Source organism: Phalangium opilio, unplaced genomic scaffold (genome assembly GCF_054372755.1).
Source record: "Phalangium opilio isolate 3A_F unplaced genomic scaffold, DU_Popi_V2 ptg000329l_1, whole genome shotgun sequence".
In the NCBI taxonomy this organism is placed as follows: domain Eukaryota; kingdom Metazoa; phylum Arthropoda; class Arachnida; order Opiliones; family Phalangiidae; genus Phalangium; species Phalangium opilio.
The window spans coordinates 6,232,396-6,255,583 of NW_028324226.1; the positions used below are offsets into that span (position 1 = coordinate 6,232,396).

At 38.3% G+C, this 23,188-nt stretch overlaps 2 protein-coding genes across 3 annotated transcripts in view; one reads left to right on the forward strand and one right to left on the reverse strand.

Annotated features, from left to right (window-relative positions):
- The window catches only part of LOC149610545 (uncharacterized), a 95,540-nt gene extending 92,006 nt beyond the window's left edge, over positions 1-3,534 (reverse strand). The window contains exon 1 of the mRNA XM_089859511.1: positions 3,381-3,534. The gene's annotated coding sequence lies outside the window, so the exon portion shown is untranslated. The remainder of the gene's footprint in view (positions 1-3,380) is intronic.
- LOC149610541 (neurogenic protein big brain-like) overlaps positions 1-23,188 on the forward strand; it is a 291,238-nt gene that overhangs the window by 138,691 nt on the left and 129,359 nt on the right. The window lies entirely within an intron of this gene.

Below are 23,188 nucleotides of genomic sequence, written 5' to 3' on the forward strand. Positions count from 1 at the left end.
AATACCGTCGGGGAATAAGCTTTAGCGAGAGTTACAATAATCCCACGATAACAAACCTTTAACCATTAGATAGATCACGTTTTTAGCTATAAAATTGATATTAAAATCTCTCGTTTCGATTCGGAATTCGATTCAAAAATAGAGTTGGAAAAAACCAAGTAAAAATTGCAAATGGGAACACGACGTTTCGAGGATAATTAGAATCATTTTTAAGCTATTTTACTAAAAGATTAAACGTAAAAGTGGTGTAAACAAGCTACTTTCGGATAATATTAACTTTAAAATACATCATTGACCCAAAAAATACTCAAATTTCGCGCCTTTAGCAAAGTTTTCAATTTAGCCGTAAGAGGGCCATAGCTACCACTACGTATTGGGCGGGAAAACGGCAAACCGAGTCAGCTGTTATGCTAGAGGCGAATAAAATGTGACTTCTCAACAAATTAGTGAGCATTTTGACTCAGGTATTGTTTTTAACTATATTATCCTATTATCACTTATCAAATCTGCGTAAACTTTAATCCAGGTGCATGAATTTAGGCCCTACGTATTGGTAGCTTTTTTCCTAGGGCCTTTTTTATTCCTCCCATTTGATTAGCATTGGTGTTCCCATTTGGGTCCCGCGTTCACTATTTAGAGTCAGGGTGTTCCCATTTACCAGCGATTGTTCACATTTGGGGTCCTCTAAGGGGTTTAGGAAATAGGATATTGTGCAAAATTTAAAAGAGTTAAAGAGCTGAAATCATAGCGAATTGTGTCTAAAGAATCAAATTTCATGTCCTGAAAGTTTCAGGTGTCTAACGTTAGCGCCACCAAAGTTATTCAAAGATTTGTAAAAAGTGTTCCCAATTACCAGTACCAACCCTAAATGTCAACGTGAATGGAAAATAGCGTTTTCTTGGGTTTAAGGAGGTTTGTCAAAGTTGATTTTAATTAAGATCAAGTATTTGCAACGTAATTTAAGTAACAAATAGATTTTGCCTTTCCAAATTTACATACGTAAATTTTCACACGGCTCACAAACATTTTTTTCGAGATGGTTTCATAGTTTAATTCAATAAATATGAATTTTAAAGTATTCTCAAAAGTTCATAGATAAAAACAAAAAGTATACTTCGATCATAGTTCCCACCCTCTTCTCAACATATGCACGAACCAACCAATTAGAGAAAAGGTTTTTGGTACCAAAGGTTTATAGAAAATAGTTGGTGGGTGGCGATCCGAGCGTTAATTCTTGGTACTAGATCATCTGCTAATTTAGAAGCCTATTCAAGAATGATCCCTGTGCTACGCCGATGGGGGTCTACACTATTCTGAGAGATAAAGGGAGGTTTCTCATATTACACGGCTCGAGCAAAGTTCAACGAAGCATACTTATTGTTTATATCGATGAACGTTTGCGAAAATTTTAAAATTCATATTTAATAAAATAAACGATGAAAACACCTCGAATTTTAAAATATTCTTTAGATGTTGAAAAGTTACAACTTCATGACTAGTCAGATTGTTCATCGAATTCACGAGCTAAAAATTAGCTTTCTAATATTTCATCATGGAGTTTTTTTTTCAGCATTTCCTAATCATTGCATGAAAACAACTGTATTTTTCCAGGAAGTCTCTACAGGGGAGAGTATTTAAAGAAAGAGGGAGATCAGAGCATCTGTTTAGAACAGAGCTAACGCTTCGTGTTTGTTCTTGATTAAGTCGCGAAGACTTACAAAACTAAACGAACCCTGATGATGCGCGTAAAGATGCTCAGAAAAGTATGACTATTGAATAAAGGGCTAACAGAAATGATACACTTTTACCAGTCACAAAGACTCCCCCCCCCCCCCCTGAGTTTCCATCCATTAAAGGGAGGGTGAAGTAGAAAATCAAGTGATTTTTCATCGATTCTTCTACTAATTTTAAGACCAGTCTTCATAGTGAAACCTTCAGGAAATACTTTCGAATGATTTTAAAATTCAAATTAGGTTCAGATTTTAAGGATAATTCTAAACAAGGACTTCCGACCAATCGCGTAACGCCCAGCCTTTTTATTAACAAAATTCTCGTGGCACGCTCCATGTCTCGCGCCTAATTTTATCAAATCTCGTGATAAATTTCATTTAACACGGAACGTGCCGCGAGAATTTTGTTAACAAAAAGGCAGGGCGTTACGCGATTTGTCGGCAGTCCTTGTTTAAAATTATTCTTAAAATCTGAACCTAATTTGAATTTTAAAATCATTCGGAAGTATTTCCTGAATGTTTCACTATGCAGGCTGGTCTTATAATTAGTAGAAGAATCAATAAAAAATCACTTCATTTTCCACTTCACCCTCCATTTAAGGGCTTACGGGAAATCAAAGTCGATGACAATCATATTGTTGAAATTACTGTCATTAAATATTTGGTGCTATTTTGTCACGCTAGAAACTTTCCGAAACTATTTACTATTTCAGTTTCAAATTAATAAAGTAATTCGAACACGTCCCCCTTTTTATTATATATATATAAAAAAAGCTTCTATTGAACATCAACTCCGACATTTGAGCCTCTGCGACTTTATTTAGGACGGTATCAAATAGGTTCGGTTCTCTATTAGATATTATTGTCCGTGTTATTACTAGATGGGGTTTATAATAAAAGAGGAAAAGTATTGGAAAAATCGTCCCAACAGACTCCCCCAGCAGGTCTCTTTTGAAAGGATTAAAGTCCAATAAGAGATTGCGGGCAGCGGCCGTTCAACAATATTGCTCCCTTACATCCTTTCTCCATCTTCTTTTTTCCCAGAATGACTTTCGTCATTTTTCCGTGATAGCTTTTTTTCTCTCTCTCTTCTCTCTTTGAGAGCGAACGACAGAGAAAGAAAGAGAGAGAGAGAGAGAGGTTTTCTCTCTCTCATTATCTCGATAATAGCTTTCCTTTTCCCACTATTTTTAGCCCGAGTCCCATTTCTCTCTCTCTCTGTATTTCTCCGATTTCCCAATCCCTACTTACTACCTCCCACTGGTGCAAACCACTACTATATTCTTTGTTGGGCAGCTTGGGCGGTTGCCCCTTCACGTTGACTAGCGAGTGATAATGTCTTAAAAAGAAATACGGCGATTGAGGAAAAACTTGGGTAGAACTTATCACGTGGCCAGTGGCATCAGATTCCCAAAAAACACACACTATAACCGCCTTCTCGTGAGAATCTGACTGACTAGTTCAGTGAATACGCGAAGGAACACGCGTACATGGTTCATTTTGTTAATACTACCTTTTCTGTTGGTGACAATAACCCACGTGACAAGAAGGAACCAATTTAACCCTCTCGCTGTTGGAATTTAGGCTCGCAGTGTAGAATATTTTTTCACACAACAATATGTGTCCTTTGTTAGTATTTAAAACACTTACCTGGTATTCTGGCTGGGTTGCTAACGAAAAACGTCTCAATTCAATTCGACTTTTACATCGCATGGGCTGAACTTTGACTTCAAATTTCTCAGGCAGCAGATCGAATTTTTGAAAACGGGCTTCGTCACGAAACAGACAGACCACGTCTCCCTAATAAAAAATAATGAAATAAAAATATAATCACTGAAAACGTAAATAACAATATTGTCACTTTTGACCCCCACCCCAAATCGTTACTGAAAAAATAAGCAACTAAACAAAGCTATCTTGAACATCTGCTAGAGGTCGATAGACGATTCATAAAATTGTTTTTGCACCTCAAGGCGTCACAGCTTATTTTTCCATGGGTTTAATGTTGTTGTCAACGTCACACAGGGGCGTTCAGTGCTTGTAACCAAAGCAATTCGTTATGATCGGTTTTTCTCGCTGAACGCCATCAATAACAACATGTCCTACTCTTTCCATAGTTAGTTGGCCGTCAATTTTCCGAAACACGATTGCCAGTATTCGAGAGCACGAATAAATACAAATTGTTTAACCTTGAATTAAGGACTTTACGAATCACCTATTATGATAACTAGTTACAAATCAAAATTTGATCAATGTAAAAAATTTCAAAATCATCGATGGCATGCACTTCTCCCCAATTGAACATTATCCACGTAGAAAGTAAAAGATGAAATGAAAGAATGTATAGGCTTATACGAAGGCGAACAAAACGCTAACTAAAGCTAGCCTCTTCGAAGAGTCGCTCCATATTTTAAAGTACTTTTTCCACAGAACAGAAAAGGAAACGACAAAGTTAAACTTATATTTCGGGCGCGTTTTCGAAATACCGACGATGGTTTTTGAAGGGGATGGAATTGAGTAAAAAGGGAAGCCTTTCTTGATCCTCTAAGGTTATATATATATAATAAAACTCGGCTTTTTCTGATCGAAATCATATACAGGGTGTTTCTGATAAGTCTACTATAATTTAAACGGTGCGTTCTTAGGGTCAAACTGAGTCAAAAGTGTCAAAGAACATGGACGGGGTATACAACATTTAGTTACGGAGATATGGCCTCAAAAACAAGTGGAGTAAGACATACAAATCTTAAAGTGTCTTCAATCTAAGAACGTTACAGAACCTTTAAATGAGTATAAGTGTGAAGCGTGTGTTGGTAAAGTAAAGCTACATATACTCCACATGTGTTATTAATATTTCCTTGTTTAAGGGTCCAATCAATGTTTGGGAGCCCGTATCTCCGTTACTAAATGTTGTAGACCCTATATTCTTTGACACTTTCCCTCAGTTTGACCAAGAAGTGATATCTAGTTTATTAGGGCGAAGGTATAAAAATGCCTAAGTATTCGCGGCCATAGTCCCAGTCAGGCCAGTCCCCCTTTCAAAAGGGGGGGACGTAAAAGGAGGCCGGGCTATTTCGCCTCTCCTCAGTCGTCATTCGCGTCGCGCTGACGTGAGTTTTCAAGAACCAATGAGATGCTGGTTGTAATTTAGAGGCGGGGATTAACTCCGGACCTACGTTTGGACTGGAGATAAAGCTAGAAATGTGGCGAACTGGCGAATTTATACCTTCTCCCTAATAAACTAGATATCGCTTCTTGGTTTGACCGTAAGAACATCCCCTATCATTTATGGTAGACTTATCATAAACACCCTGTATGTATACAACCATACACTGTGTGGATTCAAAAAATATGATATCGGCATTGTGAAAAATTAGATTTGTATCGAGATTTTGGAGTCGAAAAGAAAAAATTGGCAAATTCGAGTCGCGCCAAAAAACCGAGCATCTTCCTTCTTTCCCTTGTGTGTTAAAAAAAACGCAAGTTCAAATCAAGAGCGCCAGCAGCGCGAAGAAATTGGCGGGCCTCTTGAGCTTTATCCAAAAACGGAATCTTGATTTCTTTATGCAATATATGAAGTCTTACAGCTGCGGGATTTATTTATGGAAGCGGTATCGATGTATTTTAATCCGATTTGTACCTTGAATTTTTATTTCCCTGTCTAAGTTACGGCTTAGTTACTATGGCGAAACAAAGCGCGTTGAGCTGAAATTGGATTTGGTTTGCACGCATTCTATAAACTACTGTTGTTTTTCTTGTGCTTAATTTTTGAGTTGTGATATGTACAACTCAAAAGATAGAGGTGTGAAATTGGCAGTAAATTACCGATCCAAATCTTTAGGAGTAATATTACTGGGTCTTTTTAAGGGTAGAGGAGATAAGTTCAACGGTAATTTACCGGTAATATAATACATAATAAAATACATAATTTCCGTGGTACATTAAGATATGCTGTATATCGGTACCATACAGCTGGTAAACTAGTGGTATTATATGAACGCTAGATTAACAACTCGCATTGGGAACGGAATACCGGCTGAAGTTTTAATTAAAATAACACCTTTTAAGAACTTCATAATTCAGCAGTACGCATTTTAAAGGGAGGGTGAAGTATAAAATCAAGTGATTTTTTATCAATTCTTCTACTAATTACAAGACCAGTCTACATAGTGAAACATTCAGGAAATACTTCCGAATGATTTTAAAATTCAAATAAGGTTCAGATTTTAAGGATAATTTTAAAGGTCCTCCGACCAATCGCGTAACGCCCTGCCTTCCTGTTAACAAAATTCTCGTGGCACGTGCTACATGTCGAATGAAATTTATCACGAGATTTGATAACATTCGCGCACGAAGTGATAATCGTGGCGCGAGACATGGATTAATTATATAAGAAACATGGATTAATTGTAATATTTATAAAATCAACTTAATAATTTCCAGAATAGAATTATGTCCTTCTGATTTTAGCTCCTAATAATTTGCTGTACCCAACAACAGCCACCAACAAATACCAAGCGAACAACTTTCAAAATCATCCCTTATTAGTAGCGGTATAATGCTTGAAAAAAATTGATATGGTTCATGGAGGAAAAAATGAGGAGAAGATGGTGCTCTTTCTCTACAAATAAAACAGTCCTAACACCCACACGTGGGCGAGTACCCTGGTAACAATTAGAGGGCGCTACAAGACTCGCTTGTCACGTGACGTGCTACATTTTACTGCAGGTAGCGAACAATACATCCCGCTGTGAGAGGATGACATCAAAAGCCCGTTAGAGACAGTCCTGTCTTGTCTTCTCCTTCTATTTACCTCCATGTATGGTCTATACTTTGATGGAGATGAGATGAAGAGGGAGGGGAGGAATAGCGAAAGGTTAAAAAGAAGTAAAAGTCACGTGGGCGAGGAGACGTGGATTTGAAAATGCCAACAGTTTCCTCCTTTTACTTTCTTTGACGCGATATTCCCGACAACAACATGGCGCGGCTAGTCTAGCAACTCAATCGAAACGTCCCTGGGCGCCATCGAGAAAGGGAGAGAGAGAGAACTACTTTTCTCATCTTCACTAACAGAAAAGGAAGAAAGAAAAAAATAAATAAAAATAAAACAAAATAAAAGAGAAACAGTCGAGGTAACTCAATTCTTCCATTCTCTCCTAGCTTACATCCTATCTCTAAAGGTCCATTCAGACTATAGACTAAAATCTTTCGTTCACGTCTGTGAAGTCGTTTTTCTCGCTTAATTAGACACGTGTCAACGACTAACTAAAGATTCACGGGTCAGGGTTCGTACGGAATTTTTACTTTCAAAATCCCTGACTTTTTCAGGTTATCCCTGACCAAATTTTGGCAATGTCCCTGACCATTTTAAGGTGTTTACCAGAGCCCACTTCATCACACCTGTCTCATATTTAGCATTGGTCGAAGCATGGTTTGATATACCAAACGAAATCCCTGACTATTTAGGAATTTTCTTTAAATCCCTGACTTATCCCTGACTTTTGCTCCTATTTTCCATATCCCTGACTTATCCAGGTTTTCCAGGTTCCGTACGAACCCAGCGGGTTTAGTTTCAAACTTTTAAATGGCAGTGTCGAAATGGCACCACTTTGTTAGTGGCTTTTCTTGATCATGCCTTACAGACGATCTGTGAGCTGTGTCTAAGCAGACGATATATGAAAAGTTTTAGGTTGCGCTCTTGGCTGTATTTGTCATTTTGGGTTCGACTATTTTAGTATCGAACTGTCTTGGTTAAAAAAAGAAAATCACACTAAATGCGACTCGTTTTAAGTCGTCTGCTCTGACGTCTGAACAGGGAAATGAACTTATCGACGCGCCGATGGCAATGGAAGATGCAGGGTCGGATTAAGGGGGGGGGGACGAGGAAGCACTGGCCCCCGGGTGCAAGACTTGTTTGGGGGTTGTTTTGAGTTAAACTATTCCCCCTCAGCAACATTTACTGTTCCTTTTTTCTCGACTTAAGGGGGCGCTTACTATCTCGGCCCCCAGGTGCAAAATAGCTTAATCCGGCACTGGTAAGAAGTTACTCTCGTCTGAAGGGGCCTTGAAAAAGCCATGTCCAAAATATTCCGCTACTAGACGGTAATTCGACTTGTAAGTCGCTAGCTAAAGAACAAAAATAGAAGGAAGGTCGTTGTTATGTTTATCTATTAAAAAAACATTAGTGTAGACCAAAGTAGACTACTGATAAGATAAGCAACATGTATATAAACTGTAACTGATAATGTTTGCCAGGCACTACTGGACTGACGATTGTATAACGCGGGTCTCTAAACTTAAACCTTTTAACCATGTAAATAATAAACTTCAGTTTTATACACCGACCTAGTCGTAATCATTGTAGTGTAGTACACAACAAATTGGCGACGGAGGCGAGATCCCATCGATAGTTCTACGTCATCAATTCATAAGAAGATATCTTGCTGTCACGAAGACTGCCAGTAGCATCATGTCATTTGCCGCACAATTCAGTCCCTTCGACGAGCAAACGGATTCGTGGACACTGTATTCGGAGAGGCTAGAGCAGTACTTCATCGCAAACGATATCAATGATGAGGCAAAGAAGAGAGCGACCTTGCTGACAGTCATTGGCTCAGCTACGTACGCAACACTCAGGAACATCGTGGGACCAGCTAAACCCACCGACAAAGATTACGATGAATTGGTTAAAGCGCTGATGGACTACTTCAACCCGGTTCCATCAGAGATCGTCGAACGATTTAAATTCAATTCACGGGATCGTAGGCCAGGAGAGACAATAGCGAAGTATGTTTCCGAACTTCGTCGCATGAGCGAATTTTGTAATTACGGGACCACTCTGGATAACATGCTAAGAGATAGGCTCGTATGCGGGTGCAAGGAAGACTCGCTACAGAAAAGGCTATTGTCAGAAGAAAAATTAACTCTCGTCAAGGCCATGTCAATTGCCCAAGCCATGGAACAAGCGGTCCAGAACGTCAGTACAATGAGGAATCAACAAAACGGGGACTCCATTGAGAAAGTACATGCCATATCCGTACTGTCAAAGAAGAGACGTCCAACCAGAAAAGGGAAACAAGTCTCAGCCTCTAAGCAAGCCACTGAAGACGCTCGAAATAAATGCTACCGATGTGGGGCACAAGAACATTTAGCAGCCAAATGTCCATACGTAAACTCGACCTGTCACGCATGCGGAAAGAAGGGTCACATTTCCAGAGCCTGTTACAAGAAACAGCAAAAAGGGAACGATGCGATGAAGTACATAGAAGCTGAAGAAACGAAATCTCAAGAGTCTAAAGAGTACGAAGTGTTCTTTATTCCAAACACTACAACGCAACTGGCGAGGCAGTCCGAGGACGTGTTCTACATTCCCGCTCAGCGAAAGAACGAAAGATCGTCGGATCCATACAGAGTTGACTGCGTAATCAACGGAAAGCAGGTCACAATGGAGGTCGACACGGGCTCCGCGTTCTCGCTGATTTCAAGCCATGCAGCCGAAGGAGTAATTGAAACGAAACACATAACCGCCTCGGACGTTCGACTGACATCATTCTCGGGCCATAACATAGAGGTCGTTGGCGCCAGCGAAGTCAAGGTCACATATCGCTCGCACGAGGACGTACTCCCGATAGTAATATACAAGGGAAGTGGACCAACATTATGCGGAAGGTCGTGGATGTCATCTTCTCTCCCGATTATCCAAAAAGGAGTGTTACCTCAGGCGAATGCAGTTCTACGAATCTCGGATCCGGTGAAGACCCTACAAGTGATCCTAGATGAACACGAAGAAGTTTTCGACATGAAGAAAAATGGATGTTTGAGAGGCGTCAAAGTTCTACTACATAGAAAGTCTAACGTGGAGCCGAAGTTCTATAAAGCGCGGTCCGTACCTTATGCCTACACGGAAAAAGTCGACAAGGAATTGCGGCGGTTGGAAGAAACGGGAATCATATCTCCAGTACCCTTCGCCCAGTCTGCGGCACCCATAGTTCCGGTTCTGAAGCCAAACGGCAACGTTAGGATCTGTGGAGACTTCAAGGTCACGGCAAATCGGCAAATAGAAACTGAGAAATACCCTCTACCTAAAGCAGAGGACATCTTCGCCAAATTATCCGGCTGCAAAATATTTACCAGACTCGACATGAGAGACGCGTATAGTCAACTGGAACTAGAAGAATCATCCAAAGACTTGGTCGTTATCAACACGCAAAAAGGATTATTCCAATATAATTTCTTACCTTATGGAATTTCATCGGCGTCTGCAATTTTCCAAAAACATATGGAAACGTTATTGCGGAATGAAGACTGCGTCACACCTTTTCAAGACGATATTCTGTTGGGAGGAATCGATGAAGCCGATCATCTGAGAAAATTAGACTCCCTACTCCGTGTCATGAAAGACGCCGGCTTGAAATTAAGGCGTGAGAAGTGCCAGTTCGCGAAAGCCTCCATAGACTTCTTGGGACATCATTTGGACGGCCAAGGACTTCATCCATTACCGACCAAAACTGCAGCAATATCCGATGCTCCTGAACCTCAAAACGTCGAGGAACTACGCTCATTCCTGGGACTTCTAAATTATTATTCCAAATTCATACCTAATTACGCCACGAAGTTATCACCTTTATATCAACTACTTGAAAAATCTACAAAATGGAGATGGGACGATCTGGAGCGCATCACGTTCAAGGAAGCCAAGGAGTTCCTTCTTAATTCAAACTTTTTGGTACACTTTGATCCCACCAAAGAGATAAGGCTCGCGTGTGACGCGTCTCCCGTCGGCATCGGAGTTGTCCTTTCACATGTTATCGAAGGAGAAGAGCGCCCCATATCGTTTGCGTCAAGAACTATTTCAACGGCAGAGAAGAACTACTCTCAACTAGAGAAGGAAGCTTTGTCCCTAGTCTATGGCGTAACAAAATTCAGAGACTACTTGTTGGGTCGCCACTTCAAACTGATAACCGATCATCAGCCGCTGGTTAGCCTCCTGTCCGAGAGCAAGCCCATACCGCAGATGTCCGCTGCACGTATCCAAAGATGGTCATTAGTTCTATCCGCATACGACTATACGATCGAATACAAGAAAGGAACACAGCACTCAAACGCCGACGCGCTGAGTCGTTTGCCGCTTCCAGTAGATCTCGACGAAACACCCTTGCCAACTGAATACGTACTATTGATCCAGAAGTTAGATAAAAGTCCAATAACCGTCGTGGACATAAGACGCGCAACGGAGAACGACAAACTGCTTTCAAGAATTAAATCGAACGTAATCAACGGCTGGAATCAAGAAGATCGAGACTCAACCGAGGCAAAACCATATTACGCTCGTCGACAAGAATTATCAACGATGCATGATGTTCTCATGATCGGACAACGGGTCATCATTCCAAAGGAAATGAGATTGAGGATATTGGAGCTACTCCATGAAACGCATCAGGGAATCGTGCGAATGAAATCGTTGGCTCGTTCCATGTATTGGTGGCCGAAGATCGATGACGACATCACGGACTATACCAAACAGTGTGAAACCTGTCAAGCCTTAGCACCAGAACCTTCGAAAACCTTCGTACCATGGCCCAATGCTAAAACACCTTGGAGCAGGGTGCATTGCGACTTTGCCGGTCCAATAGAAAACAAGTTTCTATTAATAACCGTAGACGCATTTACAAAGTGGATTGAGGTCGACGTTGTCGCCACTACATCGACTGATTACGTAATTCGATCCCTGCGCACAAAGATGGCTCGATTTGGAATCATACGCACACTTGTCACTGATAATGCATCGTGTTTTTCAAGTCACCAATTCAAGGAGTTCACTAAAATGAATGGAATCAAACACGTCACCATAGCGCCATATCATCCACAATCTAACGGCCAAGCTGAAAGGACCGTCCGGACCGTAAAAGGTTCTCTTAAGAAACTATCAGGAGGACATGACCAAACCATCGACATTCTCAACGCTGGTTTTAAGACGTTCAACTTGGGATCGCTCGAACAGAGGATAGCTAGAATCTTGATGCGTCATAGAAGAACCCCACTAGCGTGTGGAAAGTCCCCGGCGGAACTCATGTTGGGAAGAAACATAGTCACCTGCATGGACCTGAGTCATCCAAGAAATGAGCCAGACGATAATCAGAACGAAACCGATTTAAAGGCCAAGTTCCACCTTAACGAAGAAGTCTTCGTCAGAAATTATTCCAGAGGAGCTGGATGGATTCATGGTCGCATCAACAAGAATATAGGCAATACTATGTACGAGGTTATCAGCGACGACAAAGTGATGAGAAGACATCAGAACCAATTAAGGAAAAGACAAGCCCCATCCGAAGACACGTACCGCGGAAATAAATCCGGAGATCAATCAAAGTCCTTGTACCCATCACTTCCTCCGAACATATCCGACAATGAAGATCTGTGGTTTCCAACACCCTTTCCAACGTCTACCGAAATCGCTCACGATACAGAAGCAACTGTGGAAGACGCACAAACCAACGCAACTTCCGGCCAAGCAATCATAACCAACGCAGCAGACGACACAACCTGCCAAGTCCGTCCTCGCCGTTCGCAAAGACCACGCAAACCAGTTAATCGGCTCGGGTTATAAAAAAAAAAAAAAAAAAAAAAAAAAAAAGGAAGAATGTGATGTTATGTTTATCTATTAAAAAAACATTAGTGTAGACCAAAGTAGACTACTGATAAGATAAGCAACATGTATATAAACTGTAACTGATAATGTTTGCCAGGCACTACTGGACTGACGATTGTATAACGCGGGTCTCTAAACTTAAACCTTTTAACCATGTAAATAATAAACTTCAGTTTTATACACCGACCTAGTCGTAATCATTGTAGTGTAGTACACAACAGTCGTCCGATAGCATTAGCATCTAACAGAAAGATCGTGTCTTAGACAAAATTCAATCTATTTAAATAACGAGACGTAATTTTCAAACACACTCCAAAGAAGTCTAACATAAGCAAGATAAATTCATTAATCTTTATATAAACAACTAAAGTTTGTTTGTATGTCTGTCTGTCTATCCCCATTCCCCATGTGCTTAACCAAAGACGTTAAGTAGTTGATATTATTGTACAGGGTGTTCAAAAAAGGATGGTAGAACCTAAGTACATACGTGCGGGTTCTATAGGCGATTTTAAATCTAATGACATTTTGCTGTTCAGGCCACCATTTACATTAGAGCATTTTACGAATGACCTCTTAAGTAAATTAACATTGTCTTAGTTAGTTTCTTACTTAATTTTAAGGGGTAATCCGTGTGACAAAATGTCAAAGAACAATTTCGACTCAAAATGGTTCATAGAAGCCTCTGAACTTGGGTGTTAAAATGTAAAATATTTCTAACCCGATGTTTCCAGCACCATAAGTTTATAAGATATGCTCCATAAGTATGACACTACCTATACTTCGTAATGCTAGAGACTTACAGCTCGAGCTATTTCAAGAACGACACGAGAATTGACTATGCTCGGTTAATTTTGCAGTCCACCTTCCTATTTATTCTGCCTGTATTAAACCTTTGACGGCGCCTCACCAGGCATCGCTTTACCTCGAATCTATGACCTACGTCACTTCATGACAAGCTCTCAGCTAGTAACCAGTGACAAACTTATGAAACATATCTTATGAACGATAACCAAACGGTGCTAATTTTGAAGTTAAAGAGCACCGCAGTAACGGTATAGTCTATTATTATCAAATCTAGGCATAGGCATTCACATTCTAATCGAATTCTCCTAAATACTTAACTGCGTTCTAACATACGTATCAGTAAATTGAATAAAAGGAGTAAAATGGGTTACAACAAAACTCGTCAAAAGTATTCAGTTTACCCTCTGGCTGACAATGGTTCATGAAGAGTTGGAACCATTTTATTTCGGTATTAAACCTGACTGGTATACCAAACTTCGGCATTGTCCCGAACAGTCGACAATCAAATTATACTTTGTACAAACTTAATTTAAAACAAAGAACTTTATCCGCCTGCCTTTAAAAAAAAGGGGGCCCAACTTTTCAGACAGGATGATAAGTTTCAACAATATTAAAACAGTTCGAAAAATATAAAATAAAACCTAGGCCTATGAAACCGTCAACGAAAAATAAAGGGGGGCTATTTGGTTCTGTAAAAGAATTTCCAAGCACGTGTTATTGACGTATTTTTCTCCCATTTTCTTTGTATTCTTTTATAAAACGATCCCGCGCTACGTAAGAGCTTTTTTTTTGTTCTGGGAATTCCGAGAAATGTTGGATGTGATCCAATTTCATCCTTATAACCCTTTGTTTTATTTTTTTTTCACTGAACGTTTTAACATATAGTTCAACTTCCGATGAATACTTGAATTATAATGATATTTTTCGTAATTAATTTAGAGAGGTTTTCAATTTCAATACGCATTTTTTGTCGGGGGCTTTGGATATTGTCGAAAATTTTTTAAATTAATGATGGTCGATATCGTAAATTAACTGATGTCGATGCCGACATCGAAGTTCTACTGGAACCGATACCGATTTTAACCGATAATTTAAATTCTGCGAGCTAACTGATTATATTTAATCCAATTAAACCGATATCGACCGATCTCGATCAATTGTTAATCGATATCTCCCAAATATCAACCGACATATATCGATTGTCAACCGATATAAATCGATTGTCGACCGATATAAATCGATTGTCGACCGATATAAATCGATTGTCGACCGATATATATCGATTGTCGACCGATATATATCGATTGTCAACCGATATAAATCGATTGTCAACCGATGTAAATCGATTGTCAACCGATATCCACGGATTATCAACCGATATAAATCGATTGTCAACCGATATCCACGGATTATCAACCGATATCCACCGATTGTCAACCGATATCCACCGATTTTCAACCGATATCCACCGATTGTCAACCGATATCCACCGATTGTCAACCGATATCCACCGATTGTCAACCGATATCCACCGATTGTCAACCGATATCCACCGATTGTCAACCGATATATATCGATTGTCAACCGATATCCACCGATTATCAAATTAAATATAATGCCTGGGTGGAGAACCAAAACGCAAAAATATTAACACAGGGAAAGCTCGCTTGCAGGGGAAATCACTCCCATGTATTTTCTACCTACCCCTGTAGAAATGTTTTACCCGTCGCACACCGCTGTTCAGGGACAAGCCCAAATTTAGGCGCAAACCCAATGAAATCGGATTAAAACACGAAATACTAATTTTTGGAACGCGTTTCCTTTTTCTTGGATTTTTGTTCTTTATGCACAGTTACAATTCTTTAATTTTAGAATTTAACGAAGCTGCTTGGTTGGTACCAGTAATACTAGTGGAAGATTTTAGAAGTGGTTTAATTGATTTACGCAAAGCCATTAAGCTCTTTTCTAGACCTGTAACATTTTAGCTTTATGAATAAGCCCTAATTAAGGCTCGTTTAATTGAATTTGAGAGACGTAAAAACTTAGTTTCTAAAAAAGCACCATCATGGAGATATTTCATATGGGTGGGCCCAAAGACTATTTAGTGTTTAGTGTCTATATAGACTGGTAACTATAAAACACCAGGACCGCGTAGCTAGCTAGTTACGTATAAAATGAAACAATAAATAGTATACATAATAGAAAAGTAAGCTAATAGCTCTGTCAACTTGGCAAAACACATTAGTTAGAAGTTGTTGCCTTATAAACTATTTAGAAATAACTAGTAACCATTAAGCCTCCAAACATTTTTCCAAAAAAAGAAAAAAAAAATTAAATACACAAGGCCGATATATACCAAATACGTCTGGTTTAGACGGGCATCTTTTTAAAAGTATTTTAAAATGGATATGTAGAGGAAATTTAAAAATAAAAAATAAAAAATAGTTTCAGAAAAAAAAAACCCTACGCAACTCTTAAAACTATATTAGAGGAAAGGAAAAACTATAAAAAGAAATAGCTTAAACCCGCGGCCAGCATTTAAAAAGAGATCGAAGAAAAAGTTTTTATTTTTTTTTCTTCAAAGAGGAGAAAAGATGAGAGAGAGAGAGGAAGAGAGAGAGAGAGAGAGAGAGAGAGAAAGCAATAAGCATTAAATCACAACCCCATCTTTCCTATACACCCCGTGAAGTTGGCTTCCCTCTAAGATATTACGGTCGAAGTTCTCCCCCTCCTCTTATAGTATTGGCAGAAGTTCATAAAAAAAAAAGAAGTATAACCCCATCGTTGACGCCAAGCATAAAAAAAGAATATGGCGTGTCCTTGTTTCATTAAATTGGGAACTGATTGGGAACTGAAGGGTTAGAGAGGCGAAACGATTTTTAACCAAAAATAAAGAGGTTTACATTATAGTTTTGCCAAAAGATTTAACTCCTCATAGGAAAAGTAGATTTTTTTACGGAATTATAAGATTTTATAGGAGAAAAAAGTGTTTTTATAGGAAAATATAGGATTTGATAGAATAAATGTGTTTGTATAGGAAAATATAGGATTTGATAGAAGAATAAATGTGTTTTTATAGGAAAATATAGGATTTGATAGAAGAATAAATGTGTTTTTATAGGAAAATATAGGATTTGATAGAAGAATAAATGTGTTTTTATAGGGAAATATAGGATTTGATAGAAGAATGTGTTTTTATAGGGAAATATAGGATTTGATAGAAGAATGTGTTTTTATAGGAAAATATAGGATTTTTTAGGAGAAAAAATTAGTTTTACAGGAAAATAGTATTTTATAGGAGAAAAATGTGTTTTTATAGGAAAATATAGCATTTTATAGGAAAATATAGATTTTTTAGGAGAAAAATGAGTTTTATAGAAAAATATAGGATTTTATAGGAGAAAAAAATGTGTTTTATAGGAAAATGTAGGAATAAAAATGCATGCTCATATATAATAGTATTTTGGCTTAAACTATGTAAAAAAATTACAAAAAAATAACAAATTGGATTTTAATTTGAAAAGACGAACTTAATTAAAATATAATATATAAAACTCCTCAGCGAGTAAAGCGATCTCCGCAATTTCGTGCATAGTCTAATGTGATCTCGATGAAAGAGCTAAATTTTTATAAATTTGATGTTAAACTAAACGTAAACTTCGTCTAAGTCCAAAATATAAAAAAATATAGGATATTATAGGACCTTTCATGAAATTATAAGATAATATAGGACAGGTTCAAAATATAGGATTGTCTTACTTCAATCAAGAAACTTCTAATAATTATGAATTTCTGATAAAGGGCTTATCGTGTAAAGGAGAGCTATAACGTAACCCACGTACCTTTCTCAGTACCTTTCCTCATACTGCTTCTAAAGTCATTTTGGGCCAGTATCAAAGAACCTCACTTATTGGTCTATCGCCTAGCTTCTTCCATATTTTTTATTTTTTTACTGTAGCCGGGCTCGAGCCACGGGGGTCTGACATTATTTCAGAGGTAGGTGAATTTAGAAGGGCAAAGATGAGTTACATCACCACTTACGGCCTCTTCTGTTTTTTTTTTTTTCCCTACCTGCTTATCTCGACTAAGCCTAACGACGTTTCCTCCCCAAACTCTTTTATTATAAAGTACCTCTAAAGTGACCTAAAGAATGCAATTGCGAAATGGACAAGATAAAAAAAAATTGCTGCATAGGAGAGGAAATGGGTAATTTGGCAATTCTGGAAATAAATTATTTAGACAAAAAAATGGAGTTGTGTTCCATACACAATAGGCCTACACAAGATTTAATAATATAAGAAGTTAATGGTACTTCGCATGTTCATGATAATGATTTACTGCTGTAATAAGACTCTTAACAACCTCAATTAATTAACTTCTGTCGCCGTTGCTTCGCTTAATGGCGGAGAGATGAGGGGTGAGGGGGGCGTGGAGAACAAAAGAATACAGGGTTGCTACCAAAATTTCATATTCAAATTCCCTGACTGTTAAAGGTTTTCCCTGACCTTTTTTTTTAACGATTTTCCCTGACTTTCTATGCCCAACTGTTATTATTTTAAATATAACTAAACAATTGCGATTAAATCTAATTTTTTAATATGTAAGGTAAAACATTGTGGTGCGAGTCAAGCGAGCTCGGCGGTTCCACTGTCTGGTCAAATGTGATCTCGCTAAAACGGTGTTTAAATATCACCCAGCTTAATGGTTACCCCGCAGATATTTTAGCCACTTCCCCAACAAAATCACCTTACTTTTCCCTAAGTTTGTTGAAATTCTTAAAATTTCCCTACTTTCCCTGACCTTTTTGGGCTATTTTGAAATTCCCTGACATTGCCATGTTTTCCCTGACTTGTGGCAACCCTGTAATACTTCAGAGTGTAATCTGCCTTTTTTAAATCAGAATTGCGATAAATATAGTATGGTGAAACGTAATCAAGCTCTTCATACTGTTAGCAGACAACGTTTAAGTAGCCTAACCTAGGGACTATTTAATGTGTAAGTTGGTTTTACGCTGTATAGTTGCGCCAATTTTTAGCGTATTATTAAAGGTTGGTAGGACCCTTCTCTCATTATTTTCTTCTGAAAATATTAATAGGAAAAACATGATAAGTAGTGGTCTGTGCCGAATGAGAAGACAGAAAAAAATACTGGGTAATTAAGGCCAAAACATTGTTTGGTAATAAAGAGGAAAAACTAGGCCAAACGATTCAAGCACGCCGGGAATAACAGAGGACGACCTCTAAGTTCTATGTTAGAATCTTAGGGAATTTGCTATAGAAACCAGTATTAACACAACCCTATAATATTCTAAATAAGTATTGGTCGAGCACGTATCTTTCATAAACGGGTAGTCTAGAGGGCGTCGCCATTTTAATGGAGAGTGACGTTATTTACGTCATAAAGCGTCGATTGTGAAAAATAAAATACTGCAAAATAGGGACTAAAATTTTTTAAATAGGAACCAAAGATAAAACAAAATGACATTTTAATATATAAAAATGTCTTGAACTGACACGTATTTAAAGGGAATGAGAAGCTTCGTTTGAAAAACCTCTGATTTATATAACAAAAGATAGAATTAATTTCTGTGAATTAAAAAATATCAAGCTTTTAATTCTCCGATTTCTGGTTATTTGGCAATATGAATTTGAATATGAACTCCACTTTTTATGAAAGGCTAAAACGTTTCCAGTAGACTGACGTCACAGATATATTTTTCACGTGAGATGGTGTCACTCTCTCTGCTATCAGACCCAGATTTTAGACTGACGAGAAGCTCGAGACGCGTATAGGATTCCCGCGCTTTTTTCCCACGTCATAGTGATGTCATCAAACGGGCGAACAAGCTCGACAATACAAAATCAATGATATATCGAAACTGAGTTTTAGCAGAAGGGGATAATAGATGAAGGATGCCACTCTGTATCATCTTAATACATTAGTTATGTAACGTCATTCTTCCCAGGCTCACCCTTTTTGTTTGCTCTCCCGCTCATCTAACTACAGATGGGCATCGCACCGTAAGGTGAATTCTATAACTGTTTGGTACTAAATCCTCAGCAATCAACTCCCTAACCTCGTCTTGGGGTGAGACAAAAATCCACAAGTGCGTCTTGCCAAATAGTTTAAAGCAAAAATAGACTAATGACGAGGGAACTATTTATCGCGTATGTGATTCGGTTTAGTAACCTTGCTCCAAATGTTCCGATGTTGGGAAGAATGACGTTACACTTACCCCGCTTTGTGGTACACTTCTCTCGAAGAGAAGTATTATATACTTCTGGTTTTAGTGATTTTTCAAAGGATTTTAAAAATAGAAACTTTGGTTCTCTTATATTAAAAACTTGATATTTTGAAAGTGGAGACTTGAAAGTGTAACATAATACCACTTTCGAGGTAAAATATAATGTGAAATTGTAAATTCGTATTCCCTTTAAGTATAAAGTGAAGTTAAAGGGAGGGTGAAGTAGAAAATCAAGTGATTTTTTATCGATTCTTCTACCAATTTTAAGACCAGTCTGCATAGTGAAACATTCAGTAAATACTTCCGAATGATTTTAAAATTCAAATTAGGTTCAGATTTAAAGGATAATTTTAAACAAGGACTTCCGACCAATCGCGTAACGCCCTGCCTTTTTGTTAACAAAATTCTCGTGGCACGCTCCGTGTCTCGCGCCACGATTGTCACGTCGCGCGCCTAATTTTATCAAATCTCGTTATAAATTTCATTCAACGCGGAACGTGCCACGAGAATTTTGTTAACAAAAAGGCAGGGCGTTGCGCGATTGGTCGGCAGTCCTTGTTTAAAATTATACTTAAAATCTGAACCTAATTTGAATTTTAAAATCATTCGGAAGTATTTCCTGAATGTTTCACTATGCAGGCTGGTCTTATAATTAGTAGAAGAATCGATAAAAAATCACTTGATTTTCTACTTCACCCTCCCTTTAAGAGCATCATATCACCCTTCTGTTTCAACAAAATAACAAGTTATTTGGGGTTTTTTTACCGATATTTTTGCTTAGACTGACGAGTTATATACTTCTGGTTTTAGTGATTTTTCAAAGGATTTTAAAAATAGAAACTTTGGTTCCCTTATATTAAAAACTTGATATTTTGAAAGTGGAGACTTGAAAGTGTAACATAATACCACTTTCGAGGTAAAATATAATGTGAAATTGTAAATTCGTATTCCCTTTAAGTATAAAGTGAAGTTAAGAGCATCATATCACCCTTCTATTTCAACAAAATAACAAGTTATTTGGGGTTTTTTTACCGATATTTTTGCTTAGACTGACGAGTTTTCGTTACTTCTATTCTTGACTAGTAACTACTAAATAAATGCTTTTTTCTGCAGTATTTGGAAAAAAGGGCGATTTAAGGAATAAATACCAATTAATAGGGTAGATTAAGGACCTTGCAGGAAAAATAGGGACTTTAAGGGACCTGATGGGAGCCCAGAGTTTAAACATTAGGGCAATTACGAAAATTCAAATTTATTTCACTCCCAAATATAAGTGCCTTGGCCTTCGTTATGAACTCCAGTTTCCCAAGATATAAAGTTCTTCATTTTCGCGATTTCAAGAGAGAGAGAGAGAGAGAGAGAGAGAGAGAGAGAGAGAGAGAGAGAGAGAGAGAGAGAGAGAGAGAGAGAGAGAGAGAGAGAGAGAGAGAGAGAGAGAGAGAGAGAGAGAGAGAGAAACAGAGAGAGAGAGAGAAACAGAGAGAGAGAGAAACAGAGAGAGAGAGAAACAGAGAGAGAGAGAAACAGAGAGAGAGGAACAGATAGAGAGAGAAACAGAGAGAGAGAAACAGAGAGAGAGAAACAGAGAGAGAGAGAAACAGAGAGAGAGAGAAACAGAGAGAGAGAAACAGAGAAACAGAGAGAGAGAGGGAGAGAAACAGAGAGAGAGAGAGAAACAGAGAGAGAGAGAAACAGAGAGAGAGAGAGAGAGAGAGAGAAACAGAGAGAGAGAGAGAGAGAGAGAGAGACAGAGAGAGAGAGAGAGTGCGGATGCTTTGGATGCTTCAAAAGTCCACCCTAATAATTCAACACGGAAAATCCACGCTTATAAAAAAATCCTATCTTCTCCCACGAGTACTCAAAACAATTTAACACCGAACCTACAGCACATTCACCATGAAACGGAGACGAGCTATAGCCAAGAAGTGATATCTAGTTTACTAGGGAGAAGGTATAAATTCGCCACATGCCTAGCTTTATTTCCAGCCCAAACGTAGGTCCGGAGTTAATCCACGCCTCTTAATTACAACCAGCATCTCATTGGTTCTTCAAAACTCACGTCAGCGCGACGCGAATGACGAAAATTACGTATTTTCCGACTGAGGAGAGGCGGAATAGCCCGGCCTCCTTTTACGTGCCCCCCTTGTATTTTGAAAGGTGGACTAGGACTATGGCGCGCGAATACTAGACACCTTATATCTTCTCCCTAGTAAACTAGGTATCGCTTCTTGCTATAACTTACGAGAGTAACACCGTCGTCAGCTCGGGGGGAATCTTTTAATTCAGCGTCAGGAGCAAGCAATGATAGGCGAACAATAGATGGGACGAAAGAAACCTGGCGCAAGAAGTTAGGGAATAAAGGAAGGGATGCTAGGAGGCTGGGAAAGGCAAGGAGGACAAAGGGGAATCGTGACTCGGGCCAGCTTTAATTAGCGCTTGTTTTGGAGGAAGAAGCTCAACGCTATCTCGGCAAGGGCCTGGCTCTCGTGAGATTGCTATAACCCTCCTTCGGGAGATATTATTGCTCGGTAGTTTAGCTTACGTGAGAAAAACATAAAAAATGGGGTGTTTTGGCTTTTCCGTGTATATTATTAACTTCTAAGAAAGCCTAAAGGCTAACAAAGGTAAATGAGACTATAAACATATAATACTTCTCTTCGAGAGAAGTGTACCACAAAATGGGTTAATTGTAACATGATTCTTCCCAACATCATTTCACATTTGGTGGAAAGTTACTGAACCGAATGGCATACGTCATAAATACTTACCTCATCATTACTCTATCAGCGCTAAACTATTTGCTAAGCCGTGCAGCCCGTGCTTGTGGGTTTTGTCCCACGTCAAGACAATCAAGGTTTGTGGGATGATTGCTAAGGATTTAGCACCAAACAAAAAGGTGTGAACCTGGTAAGAATCGTGTTACATAACTAAAGTATTATGAGGATACAGAGTGGCATCCTTCTACTATCCGCTTCCGGCAATATAAGTAAAAAATTAAGGATATAGGGAATCCGTGCAAGGTAACCATTTATTTCTTTAAGTTAGTTGACCAAAATACGTTAAGAGTACATGTTATTTCTAATTCGAATATATTATTTGGTATATTGCTACATAAATACCAGAACTAAATATGAAAGTTAATACCAACAAGTAACGCTATTGGACTCGAGATAAATAACTATGATGGAAGGTAGGAAAAAGTAAACAGAATTTTGTCATAGCAAAAGTAGATGGATTATAATATATTTACTTTTGGTCATAGTTAATAATAAAGATCTAAAAAGTCGCTAAATCTTCTCTTTCATTTCCCGTCTCTATGTACCACTAATGAAACATAATAAACTTCCTATTATCCGGTACTTTTAAGTCAAAAAACACTTCTAAAACTATCTTGTAAGAACTCTTCTTTTAACCCTTTGAAACGCCTTTCGAACGTTTCACCCCGAATTTTCTTTCACAAGCTGATTTTAACGAAATAAAGAGGAATAAATTGCTTTAAATATTAGAAAAAAGGCCAATTTTCAAATCAATTTCCGGATGCCTATACGTTCGGTTTTCACTTCCACACATTCAATAAAGTTTAGACCATTTGTTTCCAAAAAGAGAGATTAAGAAGAAACAATGTATTTAAAAAGCCGTACTTAAGCGGAGTTATTTCGTAGAATATCCTTATAATATTGATACTAAAGGCATTTCAAAAGTTTGTAAAGCCATTCAGCAATTTGAAAACGATAGTTTCGTCAAAATTAAACTAAATGACAT